Genomic DNA, 14,500 nt, shown 5'->3' on the forward strand with positions numbered 1-14,500 from the left:
GACACTGAGTCACATAAGCAGATAGACTTGGTCTTATCTTAGAAGTGTCTTTAAGGAGGAAAGTGAGTTAGAGAGGGGGAGAGGTGTCGGGAGGGAATCCCAAAGCTTTGGTCATAGGCAACTGAAGGTTTGGCCACCAGTGATGGAGCGATTAAAATTGGAGATGCTCAAGAGGTCGGAAATAGATGAATGCAGATATCTTGGAGGATTGTGGATCTGGAGGAGATTGAAAAGATGGGGAGGGGCAAGGCCATGGAGGAATTTGAAAACAAGAATTTTAATATCTATAGTTATGGAGGGTAGAATGTGGGAGACCAGCCAGGAGTGCATTGCAATAGTCAAGTCTTGAGGTAACAAAGGCATGAATGAGTGTTTCAACAGTAGATGAGCAGAGACAACAGTAAAGTCATACTATGCCACAGAGGTTAAAATAGGCAGTCTTAGTGATGGTATGAGGTTGGAAACTCATCTCGGGGTCAAATGTGACACCAAGTTTGCGAATAGACTGGTTTAATCTCAGACTGTTGCCAGGGAGAGGGATGGAGTTGGTATCTGGGGAATGGAGTTTAGACCAGGGACCGAAAAGAATGGCCTCAGTCTTCCCAATATTTAATTGAACGGAATGTCTGCTCATCCAAAACTGGATGTCCGATAAGCAGTCTGATAATTTAGCAACAGTGGAGGAGTTGAGAGAGGTTGTGGTGAGGTAGAGTTGTGTGTCGTCAGCATACATGTGAAAACTAATGTTGTGTTTTCAGATGATGTTGTCAAGGGGCAGGGTGATGATGAGAAATAGATCCATGGGGTCACCAAAGTTAATGGTGTGGGAGCAGAATGTGAAGCCCTTGCAAGTGATACCTGGCTATGATTAGATAAATAAGAATGGAACCAAGTGAGTGCGGTCCTACCCAGCTGGACAACTGTGGAGAGGCATTGGAGGAGAATGGTGTGGTCAACCATGTCAAAGGCTGCAGATAGGTCAAGAAGAGTGAGGAGTGAATGTTTACCTTTGTCACAGTCACATAGAATGCCATTTGTGTCTTTGATTAGAGCCATTTTGGTACCGTGGCAGGAGTGGAAACCTGATTGGAGGGATTCGAATGTGGAGTTCCAGGAAAGATGGGCATGGATTTGAGAGGTGACAACACATTCAAGGACTTTGGAGAGGGAAGAGAAGTTGGTGATGAATGCTGGGGTCAATCACAAGGGTTTTTGTTGAGGAAGGGTGATGATGGCAGATTTAAAGGAGCGATGAACAACACCTGAAGAGAGAGAACCATTAACAATAACGGCTAACATGGAGACCAGGAGGGGAAGTTGGGTTGGCAGCAGTTTCATGACAATACAGTCAAGGGAGCAGGAGGTGGGTCTCATGGACAAGATGAGCTCAGAGAGGGCATCAGGAGAGATAGGAGAGAAAGTAGAGAAAGATAAAAGTTCAGGACTAGGGCATGGGGCAGCTTTAGAGGAGGTTTGGCCAGGTGGGCTAGTGGAAGGGAGTGACACGGCAAAGGCAGCCGATCTGATGGTCTTGATCTTAATGATAAAGAAGTCCATGAGCTCCTCGCCCTTACTGTTGGAGGAATCTAAAGCCCTCCCTCCCGCACCATCTCTGCAGCTACACAGTCATCGGCTATTTCTATTTCTATACTTACTAGCACGTGGCACTGTGAGTAATTTGGAGATTTCTACCTTTGAGGTTCCACTTTCTCGTCTCCTTTTTAGCTCCTAGCATTCGGTGAGAACATTTTCATCGTACTTGGGAGGGCGGTAAAGAACGATGATTTTGAATGAGAGGTGTGGGCTTGGAACAAGGTGAGAGGTTCAAAGGAGGAGAAACATAGGAACATAGAATATAGGAGCAGGAGTAGGCCATTCAGCCCCTTGAGCCTGCTCTACCATTCAACTAGATCATGGCTGATCTTCTACCTCAACGCCATTTTCCCATACTGTTCCCATATCCCTTGGTATCTTTAAAATCTAGGAATCTATCGATTTCTGTCTTGAATATACTCAATGACTAAGTCTCCACAGCCCTCTGGGGTAAAGAATTTCAAAGATTCACCACCCTCTGTGTAAAGAAATTCCTCCTCATCTCAGTCCTAAATGGCCTACCTCTTATTCTGAGACGGTGTTGCCTGGTTATAGACTCATCATCCAGAGGAAACATCCTTCCTGCATCCACCCTGTCGAGCCCTGTACGAATTGTGTATGCTTCAATGCGATCACCTCTCATTCTTCTAAATTCTAGAGAATACAGGCCCAGTCTCCTCAGTATCTCCTCATAGGATAAACCTGCCATCCCAGGAATCAGTCTGGTGAACCTTCGTTGCACATTCTCTATGGTAAGTATGTCCTTCCTTAGAAGGATATTCACAATACTCCAGGTGTGGTCTCACCAAGGTTCTATACAATTGCAGCAAGACACCTTTCCTCCTGTGCTCAAATCCTCTTGCAATAAAGGCCAATATACCATTTGCCTTCCTAATTGCTTATTGCACCTGCATGTTAGCTTTCAGTGGCTTATGAACAAGGACACCCAGGTCCCTTTGGACATCAATGCTTCCCAAACTCTCACCATTAAGAAATACTCTGCATTTCTGCTTTTTCTACCAAAGTGGATAACTTCACATTTTCCCTTATTAAATTCCATTTGTCATGCGCTTGCCCACTGGCTTAGCTGGTGTAAATCCCCTTGAAGCCTCTTTGCATCCTCCTCACAACTCACATTCCCACCTCGTTTTGTGTCATCAACAAACTTGGAAATATTACATTTGGTCCCCACATCCAAATCATTGAAATAGATTGTGAATAGCTATATATAGCCATAAAGATGGGGCGAAAATGTGGCGAGTCGAAGAGACTTAGTAGTTGGCAGGAAAAAAGACAGAGGCGCAAGGGGAGAGCCAACTGTGTAACAGCCCCGACAAACAAATTTCTCTGCAGCACCTGTGGAAGAGCCTGTCACTCTAGAATTGGCCTTTATAGCCACTCCAGGCGCTGCTTCACAAACCACTGACCACCTCCAGGCGCTTATCCATTGTCTCTCGAGATAAGGAGGCCAAAGAAAAAAAAAAGGGCCGAAGCACTGATCCTTGTGGTACCCCACTAGTCACAGTCTGTCAACCTGAGAATGACTTGTTTATTCCTACTCACTGTTTTCTCTCCATTAACCAATTGTCAATCCATGCCAGTATATTACCTACATTCCCTCTAGTTTTGTTTATTAATCTCTTGTGTGGGACTTTATCGAAAGCCTTCTGTAAATCCAAATGCACCACATCCTCTGGTTCCCCCTTATCTATTCTGCTAGTTACATCCTCAAAAAACTCTAACAGGTTTGTCAAACATGATTTCCCTTTCCATGTTGACTCTGCCCAATCCTAATTTTCTAAATGTCTAGTTAGCACATCCTTTATAATAGATTTTAGCATTTTCCCTACGACTGATGACAGGTTAACAGGTCTGTAGTTTCCGTTTTCCCTCTCCCTCTTTTCTTAAATAGTGGTGTTGCATTGGCTGCCTTCATTCTGCAGGAACCAGTCCAGAATCTGTAGAATTTTGAAATATGACCACCAACGCATCCACTATCTCTACAGCAACCTCTTTCCACACTCTGGGATGTAGCTCATCAAGTCCAGGGGATTTATCAGCTTTCAGTCCCTTCAATTTCTCCAGTACTAATTTTTTTACTAATGCTAATTTCTTTCAGTTTCTCATTCTCACTTGTCCCTTGGTTCTCTAGTACACCCACACCAGAAAGTGCCAGAAGTGTACGGGGTCAGGTCAAGGTGTGACCTGGTGCCACACAGCCACTGCAACAGTCTTGATTGGAAAATGGTGGAAGATATAGCCAGGAGGGCAAGTTTCATTGTGAGGAAAGGTGTCATCACCCCTTCTGATGTTGATGCAAGCATCCAAAATAAGTTGATGGAAAGGGCTTTGTTCATAGGTACTCAGCCCTCCCAATTCCCTACCCGAACCCTTCAGTACTCCTCAACCTTCCTGCTCTCTGAACACTGGAGGGAGATGCATGGAGGGACAGTTAGAGTTGATGTACTGGCAGAGTCCACAAGGTCAGCTGTGGGAGGGGTAAGTTGGTCAGGAAGAAGATTGGCAAGATTAGCCCCCAGCATGCCTTTCATTGCAGCAGCTTTTTCGGGAGCAGAGAGTGAGCGAGTGAGCAGCTGGGAAGCTTTTTCGGGAGCAGAGAGTGAGCGAGTGAGCAGCTGGGAAGCAGCTTTTTCGGGAGCAGAGAGTGAGCGAGTGAGCAGCTGGGAAGCTTTTTCGGGAGCAGAGAGTGAGCGAGTGAGCAGCTGGGAAGGTCAGTTTGAAAGTAAATTTAATTTCCTTTTGTTTTTCGGCGGAGGCCAGGGGGCTGCTGGGTAAGTAAAACACTATATATTTGGGCGGTTTCTGAACCCGAGACAGCACACTTGTCGTGTCTCCCACCCGCCCTCCTCCTCTAACCAAAAAAAAAAGGACTCGGTGGGGTGTTTATAAGGTAAGGCTTTTTCGATTTCTCTGGTTTTATTGTGATTGGTAAAAACTTTTCGTTCCTTTTTCATTTAACTAAGTTAAGCTTAAGATTAAAAATGGCAGGAGATCTCAGACACGTGTCATGCTCCTCTTGCTCAATGTGGGAGCTCAGGGACACGGCTGATGTCCCTGACTCCTTCACGTGCAGGAAGTGTGTCCAACTGCAGCTCTTGTTAGACCACATGACGGCTCTCGAGCTGCGGATGGACTCACTTTGGAGCATGCGCGATGCTGAGGAGGTCGTGGATAGCACGCTTAGTGAATTGGTCACAACGCAGATTAGGATTGCTGAGGGAGAAAGGGAATGGGTGACCAAAAGGCAGAGAAAGAGCAGGAAGGCAGCGCAGGAGTCCCCTGCGGTCATCTCCCTCCAAAACAAGTATACCGTTTTGGATACTGTTGGGGGAGATGGCTCACCAGGGGAAGGCAGCAGTAGCCAGGTCCATGGCACCGTGGCTGGCTCTGCTGTTCAGAAGGGCGGGAAAAAGAGTGGAAGGGCTATAGTCATAGGGGATTCGATTGTAAGGGGAGTAGATAGGCGGTTCTGTGGTCGAAAACGAGGCTCCCGAATGGTATGTTGCCTCCCAGGTGCACGGGTCAGGGATGTCTCAGATCGGCTGCAGAACATTCTAAAGGGGGAGGGTGAACAGCCAGTTGTCATTGTGCACATAGGCACCAATGATATAGGTAAAAAACGGGATGAGGTCCTACAAGCAGAGTTTAGGGAGTTAGGAGCCAAGTTAAAAAGTAGGACCTCAGAGGTAGTAATCTCAGGATTACTACCAGTGCCACGTGATAGTCAGAGTAAAAATGAAAGAATAGTCAGGATGAATGCGTGGCTTGAGAGATGGTGCAGGAAGGAGGGGTTCAGATTTTTGGGACATTGGGACCGGTTCTGGGGGAGGTGGGACTATTACAAATTGGACGGTCTACACCTGGGCCGGACTGGAACCAATGTCCTTGGAGGTGCTTTTGCTAACGCTGTTGGGGAGGGTTTAAACTAATGTGGCAGGGGGATGGGAACCAATTGAGGTCAGTTGACAGTAAGGAGGTAGTAACAAAAGCCTGTAAGGAACTAGATAATGAAGTCAATGTGACTAAGGGGAAGAACAGGCAGGGAGCAGATGATGAATATAAAGGGACTGGTGGTCTGAGGTGCATTTGTTTTAATGCAAGAAGTGTAGTAGGTAAGGCAGATGAACTTAGGGCTTGGATTAGTACCTGGGAGTATGATGTTATTGCTATTACTGAGACTTGGTTGAGGGAAGGGCATGATTGGCAACTAAATATCCCAGGATATCGATGCTTCAGGCGGGATAGAGAGGGAGGTAAAAGGGGTGGAGGAGTTGCATTACTGGTCAAAGAGGATATCACAGCTGTGCTGAAGGAGGGCACTATGGAGGACTCGAGCAGTGAGGCAATATGGACAGAACTCAGAAATAGGAAGGGTGCGGTAACAATGTTGGGGCTGTACTACAGGCCTCCCAACAGCGAGCGTGAGATAGAGGTACAAATATGTAAACAGATTATGGAAAGATGTAGGAGCAACAGGGTGGTGGTGATAGGAGATTTTAATTTTCCCAACATTGACTGGGATTCACTTAGTGTTAGAGGTATAGATGGAGCAGAATTTGTAAGGACATTCCAGGAAGGTTTTCTAGAGCAGTATGTAAATAGTCCAACTCGGGAAGGGGCCATACTGGACCTGGTGTTGGGGAATGAGCCCGGCCAGGTTGTTGAAGTTTCAGTAGGGGACTACTTTGGGAATAGTGATCACAATTCCGTAAGCTTTAAAATACTCATGGACAAAGACGAGAGTGGTCCTAAAGGAAGAGTGCTAAATTGGGGGAAGGCCAACTATACCAAAATTCGGCAGGAGCTGGGAAATGTAGATTGGGAGCAGCTGTTTGAAGGTAAATCCACATGTGATATGTGGGAGGCTTTTAAAGAGAGGTTGATTAGCGTGCAGGAGAGACATGTTCCTGTGAAAATGAGGGATAGAAATGGCAAGATTAGGGAACCATGGATGACAGGTGAAATTGTGAGACTAGCTAAGAGGAAAAAGGAAGCATACATAAGGTGTAGGCGGCTGATGAAAGACGAAGCTTTGAAAGAATATCGGGAATGTAGGACCAATCTGAAACGAGGAATTAAGAGGGCTAAAAGGGGTCATGAAATATCTTTAGCAAACAGGGTTAAGGAAAATCCCAAAGCCTTTTATTCATATATAAGGAGAAAGAGGGTAACTAGAGAAAGGATTGGCCCACTAAAGGACAAAGGAGGAATGTTATGCTTGGACTCAGAGAAAATGGGTGAGATTCTAAACGAGTACTTTGCATCGGTATTCACCGAGGAGAGGGACATGACGGATGTTGAGGTTAGGAACAGATGTTTGATTACTCTAGGTCAAGTCGGCATAAGGAGGGAGGAAGTGTTGGGTATTCTAAAGGGCATTAAGGTGGACAAGTCCCCAGGTCCGGATGGGATCTATCCCAGGTTACTGAGGGAAGCGAGAGAGGAAATAGCTGGGGCCTTAACAGATATCTTTGCAGCATCCTTAAACACGGGTGAGGTCCCGGAGGACTGGAGAATTGCTAATGTTGTCCCCTTGTTTAAGAAGGGTAGCAGGGATAATCCAGGTAATTATAGACCGGTGAGCCTGACGTCAGTGGTAGGGAAGCTGCTGGAGAAGATACTGAGGGATAGGATCTATTCCCATTTGGAAGAAAATGGGCTCATCAGTGATAGGCAACATGGTTTTGTGCAGGGAAGGTCATGTCTTACCAACTTAATAGAATTCTTTGAGGAAGTGACAAAGTTGATTGATGAGGGAAGGGCTGTCGATGTCATATACATGGACTTCAGTAAGGCGTTTGATAAGGTTCCCCATGGCAGGCTGATGGAGAAAGTGAAGGCGCTTGGGGTCCAAGGTGTACTAGCTAGATGGATAAAGAACTGGCTGGGCAACAGGAGACAGAGAGTAGCAGTAGAGGGGAGTTTCTCAAAATGGAGACGTGTGACCGGTGATGTTCCACAGGGATCCGTGCTGGGACCACTGTTGTTTGTGATATACATTAATGATTTGGAGGAAAGTATAGGTGGACTGATTAGCAAGTTTGCAGACGACACTAAGATTGGTGGAGTAGCAGATAGTGAAGGGGACTGTCAGAGAATACAGCAGAATATAGATAGATTAGAGAGTTGGGCAGAGAAATGGCAGATGGAGTTCAATCAGGGCAAATACGAGGTGATGCATTTTGGAAGATCCAATTCAAGAGTGAACAATACAGTAAATGGAAAAGTCCTGGGGAAAATTGATGTCCAGAGAGATTTGGGTGTTCAGGTCCACTGTTCCCTGAAGGTGGCAACGCAGGTAAATAGAGTGGTCAAGAAGGCATACGGCATGCTTTCCTTCATCGGACGGGGCATTGAGTACAAGAGTTGGCAGGTCATGTTACAGTTGTATAGGACTTTGGTTCGGCCACATTTGGAATACTGCGTACAGTTCTGGTCGCCACATTATCAAAAGGATGTGGATGCTTTGGAGAGGGTGCAGAGGAGGTTCACCAGGATGTTGCCTGGTATGGAGGGCGCTAGCTATGAAGAGAGGTTGAGTAGATTAGGATTATTTTCATTAGAAAGACGGAGGTTGAGGGGGGACCTGATTGAGGTGTACAAAATCATGAGAGGTATAGACAGGGTGGATAGCAAGAGGCTTTTTCCCAGAGTGGGGGTTTCAATTACTAGAGGACACGAGTTCAAAGTGAAAGGGGAAATGTTTAGGGGGGATATGCGTGGAAAGTTCTTTACGCAGAGGGTGGTGGGCACCTGGAACGCGTTGCCAGCGGAGGTGGTAGACGCGGGCACGATGGAGTCTTTTAAGATGTATCTAGACAGATACATGAATGGGCAGGAAGAAAAGAGATACAGAACCTTAGAAAATAGGCGACATGTTTAGAGAGAGGATCTGGATCGGCGCAGGCTTGGAGGGCCGAAGGGCCTGTTCCTGTGCTGTAATTATCTTTGTTCTTTGTTCATGTGCATTGGGTGATAAGGTCGATGAGAGAGTAGGATGGGACAATTAGGGTTGTTGTCATAATGAGCCAGCACCAAGTCCTTCGATGATCCCTTCAGAAGATGCCAAGAGAGGCACAGAGGAAAGTTGCAGGCTTATGTAAGAGGGAGTTAAGAGGGACAGTGTTAAGAGAGCAGGAAGGTTGAGGAGTACTGAAGGGTTCGGGTAGGGAATTGGGAGGGCTGAGCACCTGAGAGTGGAGAAGTGTAAGGAGGCATGATGATAGAAGAGAGGCATCTTGGAGAGGTAAAGAGAAAAAAACTGGAAAAAAGAGCAAAGGTGCAAATACAGTGATGTGCTCAGATCTGGATTGGCTGCCTAATGTGCACAAAATGGACTCAGGGAAAGCTCAGATTACATAGGCCTGATTACATTAAAAATTAGGAAACATAAAAACCTGATAATAAATAGGAAATAGGCGATAATAGGAAGAAGTCCACAGTTAAAATCAGAGATCCCGTAGTGTGATAATGATGACATAGGCAGGGTGGAGTCAGCATGGAGTATCGATGAACTGTTGTCAGAGTTTGGAGATAGGTACAGCAAGTGAAGTCCACGAGCTATATGAGGGTCTCAATCACAGCAGTGGTGGGGGAACAAGAGAGCAGCATGTCAGAGATAGAAGTTGGGCCTTATGGAACAGCCAGTGTAGTCCAAGCAGAAGAGGTGCCTTGATGAGGAAAGAAGTCCGGGAATTTGAAGTCAAGTTTGAGAGATCTATATCTAGATTTTCCAAGTCTTTTCCACAGCTCACAGATCAAAGAAGAGCAGCAGATTATAGACAGAAGCAGAATCTTATGGTTTATTTCAGTGTAGTCCAGAATAGAAACATGGTCTTGATGTCCAAAGTAGTCCACAAATTTGAAACCAGGTTTAAGAGAAAATCCACAACCAGGTCTTTTCTGGCTCCTTACTAGAGCTCACAAGGTAAGATTGGGAGATTGGGTTTGAACTAACAAACTGAGGCCATTTAAACTATTAACTTGAAGTTTGGGTTAAAATCCAATAACTGTTAGAATGAGGGGAACTTAAACAGCAGAAGAATGTAAGAAATAATAGCAGGAATAGGCCATATGACCCCTCGACCCTGCTCCACCATTCATGGCTGATCCGATTGTGGCCTTACCTCCACTTTCCTGCCTGCCCTCCATAACCCCTTGATTCCCTTGTGGATCAAAAATCTGTCTAAGTCAGCCTTGAATATATTCAATGACCCAGCCTCCAAAGCTCTCTCGGTAAGAGAATTCCAAAGATGAACGACCATCTGAGAGAGGAAATTCCTCCTCATCTCCTGTTAAAAGGGAGACCCCTTATTTTGAAACTGTGCCACCTAGTTCTAGATTCTCCCACGAGGGGAAACATCTTCTCAGCATCTACCCTGTCAAACCCCCTCAGAATCTTATAGGTTTCAATAAAATCATCTCTCATTCTTCTAAACTCCAATGAGTATAGGCCCAACCTGCTCAACCTTTCCTCATAAGCAACCCCTTCATCCCTAGTGAATCTTCCCTGAACTGCTTCAAATACAAATATATCCCTCATAAAGTAAGGAGACCAGACTGTACACAGTACTCTCGGTGTTATCTCACCCATGCCCTGTACAATTGTATCAAGACTTTCCTACTTTTATACTCCATTTCCCCTTGCAATAAAGGCCAACATTCTATTTTTCTTCCTGTACCACAGTATTCTGCAGTCTCCATTTAATCAAAATTCTGCTTTTTTATTCTTCCCACCAAAGTGGCAACCTCACATTTTCCCACATTATATTCCATCTACTAAATTGTTGCCCACTTACTTAACCTATGTTCCTTTGCAGTCCCTTTGTGTCCCCCTCACAACCTGCTTTCCTAGCTAACGTTGTATCATCAGCAAATTTGGCTACAATATACTTGGTCCCTCTATCAAAGTCATTGAATATGACTGTAAATAGTTGAGGCCCCAGCACTGATTCCTGTGACACTCCATTAATTACAGTTTGTCAACCTGAAAATGCTCCATTTATACTGCCTCTCTGTTTCCTGTTAGTTAGCCAATCCTCGATTCATGTTAGTGTATTACCCCCAACACCATGAGCTCTTATCTTGTGCAGTAACCATTTATGTGGCACCTACTACTGGTTCCCCTTTATCCACTCTGCTTGTTACATCCTCAAAGAATTAATATATTTGTCAAGCACAATTTCCCTTTCATAAAACCATGCCGACTCTGCCTAATTGTAATATGATTTTCTAAATGTCTTGCTATAAGTTCCTTAATAATGGATTTTAGCGTTTTCCAAATGACAGATGTTAGGTTAAATGGCCTACAGTGCTGAAGTTTGTGCCCATGGCAGGGCTCCTGGCACCAGGCTGAAATGGTGGTGGAAATCCCACCTCAGCTAGCTGGAGCCATCCCCCCCACCCCCCAGCGTGATTCCACGCCACCGGGCTAATTAACAGCCCGGCGGCGGGATCCTTGTCCCTTTAAAGACAGGGATTCCCCTCAAAGAGCTGCCAGCCAATCATGGGGCCTGCAGCTCAGCAGTATCAGCAGCGCCACCAGGAGCAGTGGCCACTGCGGGTACTTCAAGAGGCCTTGGACCCAGGCCCAACGCTGGAGCCCAGATCCAAGGTAAGTGAGGCAGAGTCACCAGGCCCAGATTGACCGGTCCAGGCGAGGGTGGGGGTGGTGTGAGGGCATTTAGTGTGGGGGAAAATAGCGCATTTTGGTGCAGGTTTTCTCAGTGGGGTGCCGCCTCTGTGGACCACAGATTGCACACAGAGGGGCGGCCCCCCCACCAAGACCGCAGGGAGTTTATTTATTTTACTGAGCGACCTCCCCACGTGGCAGAGGCACATCCCTCCCACACACCCCCGCCGCTGGTTAAATCCCAATGGATGCAGGAAGAGGTCCTAAATGGCCCTTAATAGGCTGTCGTCGGCCTATCACGCCCCCAACAAAATTGCGTTGTGATGGGGAGGCGACGGGCCTACCCCCTCATCTCTGTGGGCCCCTTGCTTCTGAACGCATCTCATAACATTCAGCCCATAGTTTCCTGTTTTCTGTCTCCCTCTTTTCTTGAATAGAGGTGCTACATTTGCAGTTTTCCAATCTGCTGGGACCTTTCCAGAATCTAGGTAATTTTAGAAGATTACAGCCAATGCATCCACTTAATCTTAATCAAAAGTTCTCATCGAACCTCCAGAATGGAAATGAATAGGAAAAAGCGCTCAAAATCCTCTACAAACTTGTTTACTCCCAATAACTGATAGAAGAGTGCTTTAGTTGAAACACGAGCGACCAAAATATCATGCAGCATCCTAATGAGCACTAGCAAGCAAGTTAAGTGGTAATCAGATCCGTAGTGATATTCCAAGTGGCCATTCCTAGCTTAAGCTTCAATTCCATCACCAAAATGCTGTCTTACGCGAAACACGGACAAAACCAGCAGCTGAAGTCCCCATCATGGCAACCTTGGAAGCTCTTTAGTGCATAAAGTTTCCAGGGAGAATTGCCCACCACTGTATGTTTGCAAACAACTTGGCTCCTCCATTAGCTTAGCCGACAATCGAAGTAAACTTGAAATATTGAGCTAAACCTCTTGATCCAATATTCTTATCTAGGGAATTACTCAGCTGCCATGTTCTGCAGAGGGGGAAAAAAGGTGGAGACCTCTAATTCATGTTTCTGCTCTCCTTATGGCACTCTGTGCATTGTCGTACATCAGAAATGTGGAACTGTGCCGACAATAGGTGTAGAGTCAGGGCAGTCATGTAAATTAGGCAAGAAAAGATGTTCCCAGCTCTTTTATCTCATTTTCACCTTGGGATGACTGAAGAAGCTGGTATTTAGCAATGTACCTGTGATCCCTTAGATCTTAAGGTCTAACAGGAACAGGCAATAAGACAAGGGTGGCCTGCAATGTTAAGTTTTCTTTTGCAACGTGCTCATGAATCTTCAGCCCTGGAGGCCTACTGGCTGCTGTTCTCCAATAGCAATCAGAAAGCCTTGAGGTCAACAGCCAATCTCACAGCTGCAGGTCTCCCAGGCCTGGAGTTGGACTATGCTCCAAACTCATTTTACAGCCATTTCAGTGGATGGGTCTGTGCCAGACATGCAACCAGATGATGCAAATGATGCACTCTACCCAGGCAAGGTGTTGTGGCAGGGAGGAATATCTGGTCCTTGCTATATGGCTGGAATTAAAGGTCTAGGCACCAGACAAAACTACAAAAAAATATATATTTCTATAGCATCTTTAACATAATAAAACATCCCAAGGCATTTCACAGAAGGAATGTAAAGAACAAGTTGACACAAAGCCACACGAGATATTTGGGTAGATAATGGTCAAAATGGTAGTTTTTAAGGAGCACCTTGAAGGAGGAAAGAGAGGTAGAGAGGTTTAGGGAGGGAGCTGCTGCTGAAAACACAGCCACCAATTTACAGTGATTCAGGGCTCTCAAGAGACTACAATTAGAGGAGCGCAGATATCTTGGAGTAATGTGGGGCTGGAGAAAATTACAAAGATAGAGAGGGCAACTGCATGGGGTGATTAGAAAGCAAGGATAGGTGTCACCGAACCAGAAGCCAATGTAGATCGGTGATGGGTTTCATGGATAAAATGAGGTTGGGGAGTGTATGGGGTGGGGAGGGGGGTCAGTGACGGGGTTGGTGGGTAGGAGAGAAACTAGAGAAAGGAGCAAGGTCAGGGCTCAGGCAAGGGAGTTTTAGAGGAACCTAAGCCCAGTAGACCAGGAGAAGGGAGGTTTTATGTTTCGTACACTAAGTATGAAGAAACTAGACTCACGATTTATGTCGGTGTGTAGGCTTTATTCAAATGGCTGCCCGGATCTGTCTTAGTTTCACTTTTGGAACCACGCCTCCTCAGGATTGACTGACAGCACAGTGAGCAATCTTACAAACATAGCACAGAGCAATCAATCACTGAGCAATCAATCACTGAGCAATCAAAGACAACATATTTCCCCCCTTGTAGACTAAGCAGCTTATTTTGAATTAAACCCTCATAAGCATCAAACAGGTATATAGAACAAAGAACAAAGAAAATTACAGTACAGGAACAGGCCCTTCGGCCCTCCAAGCCTACGCCGATCGAAATCCTCTATCTAAACCTGTCGCCTATTTTCTAAGGGTCTGTATCTCTTTACTTCCTGCCCATTCATGTATCTGTCCAGATACATCTTAAAAGACGCTATCGTGCCCGCGTCTACCGCCTCCGCTGGCAATGCGTTCCAGGCACACACCACCCTCTGAGTAAAGAACTTTCCACGCATATCCCCCCTAAACTTTTCGCCTTTCACTTTGAACTCGTGTCCCCTTGTAATTGAATCCCCCACTCTGGGAAAAAGCTTTTTGCTATCCACCCTGTCGAGACATCTCATGATTTTGTACACCTCTATCAGGTCCCCCCTCAACCTCCGTCTTTCTAATGAAAATAATCCTAATCTGCTCAACCTCTCTTCATAGCTAGCGCCCTCCATACCAGGCAACATCCTGGTGAACCTCCTCTGCACCCTCTCCAAAGCATCCACATCCTTTTGGTAATGTGGCGACCAGAACTGCACGCAGTATTCCAAATGTGGCCGAACCAAAGTCCTATACAACTGTAACATGACCTGCCAACTCTTGTACTCAATACCCCGTCCGATGAAGGAAAGCATGCTGTTTGCCTTCTTGACCACTCTATTGACCTGCATTGCCACCTTCAGGGAACAATGGACCTGAACACCCAAATCTCTCTGTCCATCAATTTTCCCCAGGACTTTTCCATTTACTGTATAGTTCACTCTTGAATTGGATCTTCCAAAATGCATCACCTCGCATTTGCCCTGATTGAACTCCATCTGCCATTTCTCTGCCCAACTCTCCAGTCTATCTATA

The sequence above is a fragment of the Heterodontus francisci genome, chromosome 4, assembly GCF_036365525.1.
Source record: "Heterodontus francisci isolate sHetFra1 chromosome 4, sHetFra1.hap1, whole genome shotgun sequence".
Lineage (NCBI taxonomy): Eukaryota > Metazoa > Chordata > Chondrichthyes > Heterodontiformes > Heterodontidae > Heterodontus > Heterodontus francisci.